This window comes from Micropterus salmoides, unplaced genomic scaffold (assembly GCF_014851395.1).
Source record: "Micropterus salmoides isolate LMB-PRFRI ecotype aquatic unplaced genomic scaffold, ASM1485139v1 Ms_hic_scaffold_141, whole genome shotgun sequence".
NCBI classification, from domain to species: Eukaryota; Metazoa; Chordata; class Actinopteri; order Centrarchiformes; family Centrarchidae; genus Micropterus; species Micropterus salmoides.
In genome coordinates, this window is record NW_024040497.1 from 1 (window position 1) to 7,218 (window position 7,218).

Sequence of the window (7,218 nt, forward strand, 5' to 3'; positions counted from 1 at the left end):
CTGGAAATATTGTGTTTGGTGTATCCACAAGTAGCAAAAATGGTATTGATGATATATGTAAGAAGCTGTTAAGTTAGTATGACCAGCCATGGCTGAACAAATAAGAAATATGTGCTTGAGTGATCTCTGAGAATAGCAGTTCAAAAACACCACAGCAATGTGCAGGTTTTATGTTTACTATATATTGCCTAATTGGTCTTGTACACCCAAATCATCATTCCCATATTTTGTAAAGCACTTGAAGATGTATGAAGTACGCATGCATTCGTGTACAACAGCATGACATATACACAAATGATTTCTGTGCCATTCTGTATGCTTACTACATTGATTTATTTACACTTTGTCCATAGGTGTGTTTTAAAGATGCCTTCTTCTCCCTCCTCCCGAGAATGAGATATGGCCTCTTTTATAACACACCTCTCGTAAGTTACCTGTCATGTATATGTGTGTGTGTTTGTGTGTGTGGCCACTAAACAGATGTACTTTATTATGTACATGTATTTGCTTTGAACAAATTGCAGCATCTCGTAGTTTCAATGCTGCCTTGTTTGTGTAATCATTTAAATATTTTTGTGATAGATTTATTAAAAGCCTTTATTGGACATTCGTCCCCACATGCACAATGATATCCGGTTTTAGTCGTGAAACATGCAGTTCAAGTCAAATATTTATGTGATGTATTCAAAAGCTCAGCAAGTGCTTATGTTATTTAAATGATAATTCCAAGGAGATTACTACAAAGATGATACCATGTAAATGTGCATTGTCCTGTGGTTCCAGCCTTGAGGTGTGAAATATTGATAGGTCAGCCTCAAGCTGATGCTTGCGATTGCCCCTGCAGCACATGTCATGTTTATATTCATGTGCCCACATTTACAACTGCAGTGAAGCAGTGTGTGTTTGTGAGATTTTTAGACTTGAGAAATGCATTGGCTCATATGTTATTCATTCTTGGGAGATTAGGAAATATGTTTATGATAGACAGATTTCAAGGGTGTTACATATTTTTCATCATAACCCATTGCAGTGCACTAGAGTAGCCGGATTCAGATTGCCATCAATTCATTTTCTAAAAACAAAATAATCATTTGAATAGATGAAATATATTGCATGTGTGGATGTCATTGACACTTTTTGATGTGTTGACGGCAGATCTCAGACTGCTACAGTGAAGGGATGTTTAGAGCGTTCTCCCAGCATGTCCTTCATCGACTGAATATCCCACAAAATGGGCCAAAGGTAGGAACATAGTCTTTTAGTTAACACTAATTCATATCTGTTCCTTTTATATTATAATCTTTTATGAGACTGACAAATCCTAACCAGTAGACAACCATTTCAAATAGGACACCAACCTGTTCCATCAGCTTGTGCCGAAATGATCATTTACATTTACATTTACTCATTTGGCAGACGCTTTTATTCAAAGCGACTTACATTTGAGGAACAACATACAAGCATCAACAGAGCATCAACTACTGACAATACATACTAGTAAGAGCAGCAATAAATACTCGTAAGAGCTCACAGTACATATCACATCAATGGGGTAAATACCTAGGGAAGGAAGTAAGAGTTAACAAAAAGTGCAATCAATACAAGATCATTGTAGGGGATAGAAGAAGAAGAGCACAGGAAGTGCATGTTAGAGGTTAGGAGTTAGAGGTGTTATAAGAGGAAGTGTTCTCGGAAGAGATGAGTTTTCAAGAGCTTCTTGAAGTTAGAGAGGGACGTCCCTGCTGTGATGGCGTGTGGTAGCTCGTTCCACCATTGTGGTGTCACAGATGCGAATAGCCGGGACTGGGATTGCTCTGTGTGAAGGGATGGCAGAGCCAGGCGGCGTTCGTTGGAGAGGCGTAGCGGCCGAGAAGGAACGTAAGTTTGTATTATGGAGTTTAGGTAGATGGGTGCAGACCCAGTAGTCACTCTGTATGCAAGCATTAGTGACTTGAATTTGATTCTGGAGGCCACGGGGAGCCAGTGGAGGTCACTGAGTAATGGAGTGACATGAGTCCTTTTGGGCTGATCAAAAACCAGACGTGCTGCTGCGTTCTGAACCATTTGTAAGGGTTTCACCGCACAAGCTGGAAGACCTGCTAGGAGGGCATTGCAATAGTCGATGCGAGAGATAACCATGGCCTGTACCAGAAGCTGGGTGGCGTACTGAGTGAGGTAGGGCCTGATTTTTCTTATGTTGTATAGAGCAAAGTGGCATGACCGAGAGACAGTAGCAACATGGTCTGAAAAGGACAGCTGGTCACCAATCATGACACCCAAGTTTCTCACCACCTTGGTTGGAGTGATGGTTGCGTAGTCAATTTGTAGTTTGATGTTATGGTGGATAGATTGCTTGGCTGGAATGACCAAGAGTTCAGTCTTAGAGAGGTTTAGTTGAAGGTCGCAAGCCTTCATCCATGCAGATATGTCGATAGACAGTCCGTGATCTGCAACGAGACAGTGGGATCGCCTGGCGGGAAGGATAGGTAGGGTTGCGTGTCGTCTGCGTAGCAGTGGTAATAGAATCATTATTACTATTGTCAAGCAGCTAATTCACACATCTCTTCTAATCACATAAACATAAACAGACCTAACAGACAAGTGTTTTGTTTTTTGATCGGATTCTCTATGCTGTTTCAGTGTCTGACTTCCTGGGCAATTTGATCTGCTCGGTGCAGCTTTACGCAGCTTCTGTCAACAATAGACTAGCCTCGTATTTTCCACTGAGCAAAGCAGAGAGCCACTTTGTCCAGAATGGCTGCGATCAGCTGTGGCGTCCTCCTCGCAGCTAGAACGTAGAGCGCGGTGGACTGCAGCCTTCAGTCATTGTTGGTGACAAGAAATCCTCTTCGCCAAAGCAACATTTCCGTTGCATGATTTCATGAAATTGACAAATGATCAACATTACTGTTGTCAAGCAGCAAATTCACAGTCACAGACAGACATAAAGTGTACTTTCCCTGACCGGGAATCGAACCCGGGCCGCGGCGGTGAGAGCGCCGAATCCTAGCCACTAGACCACCAGGGAGCGTGAGCAGTGAAATGCCATTTCAAATAGGACACCAACATGTTCCATCAGCTTGTGCAGCTATGCCTATGTGGATAACTTAGAAAGCAGTCAAATATATCTTTTATATGGAAGCCATAGAAACAGTAGTGGCAACACAAAGACACATCTCTTCCAATCACAGAAACATATACAGACTTAAGTAACAGGCAGAGTGTTTTGTCTTTTTTGATCGGATTCTCTATGCTGTTTCAGTGTCTGACTTCCTGGGCAATTTGATCTGCTCGGTGCAGCTTTACGCAGCTTCTGTCAACAATAGACTAGCCTCGTATTCTCCACTGAGCAAAGCAGAGAGCCGCTTCTGAATCGCTCTGCGGCGCATCTGGTGGAATCCCAAGCTTTGTCTAGAATGGCTGCGATCAGCTGTGGCGTCCTCCTCGCAGCCAGAACGCAGAGCGCGGTGGACTGCAGCCTTCAGTCAGTGTTGGTGACAAGAAATCCTCTTCGCCAAAGCAACGTTTCTGTTGCATGATTTCATGACGTTGACAAATGATCATTTACATTACATTTACTCATTTGGCAGACGCTTTTATCCAAAGCGACTTACATTTGAGGAACAACATACAAGCATCAACAGAGCATCAACTACTGACAATACATACTAGTAAGAGCAGCAATAAATACTAGTAAGAGCTCACAGTACATATCACATCAATGGGGTAAATACCTAGGGAAGGAAGTAAGAGTTAACAAAAAGTGCAATCAATACAAGATCATTGTATTGTATATACAAGTGGCATGACCGAGAGACAGTAGCAACATGGTCTGAAAAGGACAGCTGGTCACCAATCATGACACCCAAGTTTCTCACCACCTTGGTTGGAGTGATGGTTGCGTAGTCAATTTGTAGTTTGATGTTATGGTGGATAGATTGCTTGGCTGGAATGACCAAGAGTTCAGTCTTAGAGAGGTTTAGTTGAAGGTCGCAAGCCTTCATCCATGCAGATATGTCGATAGACAGTCCGTGATCTGCAACGAGACAGTGGGATCGCCTGGCGGGAAGGATAGGTAGGGTTGCGTGTCGTCTGCGTAGCAGTGGTAAGAGAATCATTATTACTATTGTCAAGCAGCTAATTCACACATCTCTTCTAATCACATAAACATAAACAGACCTAACAGACAAGTGTTTTGTCTTTTTTGATCGGATTCTCTATGCTGTTTCAGTGTCTGACTTCCTGGGCAATTTGATCTGCTCGGTGCAGCTTTACGCAGCTTCTGTCAACAATAGACTAGCCTCGTATTTTCCACTGAGCAAAGCAGAGAGCCACTTTGTCCAGAATGGCTGCGATCAGCTGTGGCGTCCTCCTCGCAGCTAGAACGTAGAGCGCGGTGGACTGCAGCCTTCAGTCATTGTTGGTGACAAGAAATCCTCTTCGCCAAAGCAACATTTCCGTTGCATGATTTCATGAAATTGACAAATGATCAACATTACTGTTGTCAAGCAGCAAATTCACAGTCACAGACAGACATAAAGTGTACTTTCCCTGACCGGGAATCGAACCCGGGCCGCGGCGGTGAGAGCGCCGAATCCTAGCCACTAGACCACCAGGGAGCGTGAGCAGTGAAATGCCATTTCAAATAGGACACCAACATGTTCCATCAGCTTGTGCAGCTATGCCTATGTGGATAACTTAGAAAGCAGTCAAATATATCTTTTATATGGAAGCCATAGAAACAGTAGTGGCAACACAAAGACACATCTCTTCCAATCACAGAAACATATACAGACTTAAGTAACAGGCAGAGTGTTTTGTCTTTTTTGATCGGATTCTCTATGCTGTTTCAGTGTCTGACTTCCTGGGCAATTTGATCTGCTCGGTGCAGCTTTACGCAGCTTCTGTCAACAATAGACTAGCCTCGTATTCTCCACTGAGCAAAGCAGAGAGCCGCTTCTGAATCGCTCTGCGGCGCATCTGGTGGAATCCCAAGCTTTGTCTAGAATGGCTGCGATCAGCTGTGGCGTCCTCCTCGCAGCCAGAACGCAGAGCGCGGTGGACTGCAGCCTTCAGTCAGTGTTGGTGACAAGAAATCCTCTTCGCCAAAGCAACGTTTCTGTTGCATGATTTCATGACGTTGACAAATGATCATTTACATTTACATTTACTCATTTGGCAGACGCTTTTATCCAAAGCGACTTACATTTGAGGAACAACATACAAGCATCAACAGAGCATCAACTACTGACAATACATACTAGTAAGAGCAGCAATAAATACTAGTAAGAGCTCACAGTACATATCACATCAATGGGGTAAATACCTAGGGAAGGAAGTAAGAGTTAACAAAAAGTGCAATCAATACAAGATCATTGTATTGTATATACAAGTGGCATGACCGAGAGACAGTAGCAACATGGTCTGAAAAGGACAGCTGGTCACCAATCATGACACCCAAGTTTCTCACCACCTTGGTTGGAGTGATGGTTGCGTAGTCAATTTGTAGTTTGATGTTATGGTGGATAGATTGCTTGGCTGGAATGACCAAGAGTTCAGTCTTAGAGAGGTTTAGTTGAAGGTCGCAAGCCTTCATCCATGCAGATATGTCGATAGACAGTCCGTGATCTGCAACGAGACAGTGGGATCGCCTGGCGGGAAGGATAGGTAGGGTTGCGTGTCGTCTGCGTAGCAGTGGTAAGAGAATCATTATTACTATTGTCAAGCAGCTAATTCACACATCTCTTCTAATCACATAAACATAAACAGACCTAACAGACAAGTGTTTTGTCTTTTTTGATCGGATTCTCTATGCTGTTTCAGTGTCTGACTTCCTGGGCAATTTGATCTGCTCGGTGCAGCTTTACGCAGCTTCTGTCAACAATAGACTAGCCTCGTATTTTCCACTGAGCAAAGCAGAGAGCCACTTTGTCCAGAATGGCTGCGATCAGCTGTGGCGTCCTCCTCGCAGCTAGAACGTAGAGCGCGGTGGACTGCAGCCTTCAGTCATTGTTGGTGACAAGAAATCCTCTTCGCCAAAGCAACATTTCCGTTGCATGATTTCATGAAATTGACAAATGATCAACATTACTGTTGTCAAGCAGCAAATTCACAGTCACAGACAGACATAAAGTGTACTTTCCCTGACCGGGAATCGAACCCGGGCCGCGGCGGTGAGAGCGCCGAATCCTAGCCACTAGACCACCAGGGAGCGTGAGCAGTGAAATGCCATTTCAAATAGGACACCAACATGTTCCATCAGCTTGTGCAGCTATGCCTATGTGGATAACTTAGAAAGCAGTCAAATATATCTTTTATATGGAAGCCATAGAAACAGTAGTGGCAACACAAAGACACATCTCTTCCAATCACAGAAACATATACAGACTTAAGTAACAGGCAGAGTGTTTTGTCTTTTTTGATCGGATTCTCTATGCTGTTTCAGTGTCTGACTTCCTGGGCAATTTGATCTGCTCGGTGCAGCTTTACGCAGCTTCTGTCAACAATAGACTAGCCTCGTATTCTCCACTGAGCAAAGCAGAGAGCCGCTTCTGAATCGCTCTGCGGCGCATCTGGTGGAATCCCAAGCTTTGTCTAGAATGGCTGCGATCAGCTGTGGCGTCCTCCTCGCAGCCAGAACGCAGAGCGCGGTGGACTGCAGCCTTCAGTCAGTGTTGGTGACAAGAAATCCTCTTCGCCAAAGCAACGTTTCTGTTGCATGATTTCATGACGTTGACAAATGATCATTTACATTTACATTTACTCATTTGGCAGACGCTTTTATCCAAAGCGACTTACATTTGAGGAACAACATACAAGCATCAACAGAGCATCAACTACTGACAATACATACTAGTAAGAGCAGCAATAAATACTAGTAAGAGCTCACAGTACATATCACATCAATGGGGTAAATACCTAGGGAAGGAAGTAAGAGTTAACAAAAAGTGCAATCAATACAAGATCATTGTATTGTATATACAAGTGGCATGACCGAGAGACAGTAGCAACATGGTCTGAAAAGGACAGCTGGTCACCAATCATGACACCCAAGTTTCTCACCACCTTGGTTGGAGTGATGGTTGCGTAGTCAATTTGTAGTTTGATGTTATGGTGGATAGATTGCTTGGCTGGAATGACCAAGAGTTCAGTCTTAGAGAGGTTTAGTTGAAGGTCGCAAGCCTTCATCCATGCAGATATGTCGATAGACAGTCCGTG

The 7,218-nt window shown here is 43.6% G+C and overlaps 3 non-coding genes across 3 annotated transcripts; all 3 read right to left on the reverse strand.

The window, feature by feature from the left end:
* Window positions 1-2,956: 2,956 nt before the first annotated feature.
* Window positions 2,957-3,028, reverse strand: trnae-cuc. The gene has a single exon. It is a non-coding gene; the product is annotated as a tRNA-Glu (tRNA).
* A 1,519-nt stretch (window positions 3,029-4,547) lies between these two features.
* Window positions 4,548-4,619, reverse strand: trnae-cuc. The gene has a single exon. It is a non-coding gene; the product is annotated as a tRNA-Glu (tRNA).
* Window positions 4,620-6,139: 1,520 nt separating this feature from the next.
* Window positions 6,140-6,211, reverse strand: trnae-cuc. The gene has a single exon. It is a non-coding gene; the product is annotated as a tRNA-Glu (tRNA).
* Window positions 6,212-7,218: the final 1,007 nt, after the last annotated feature.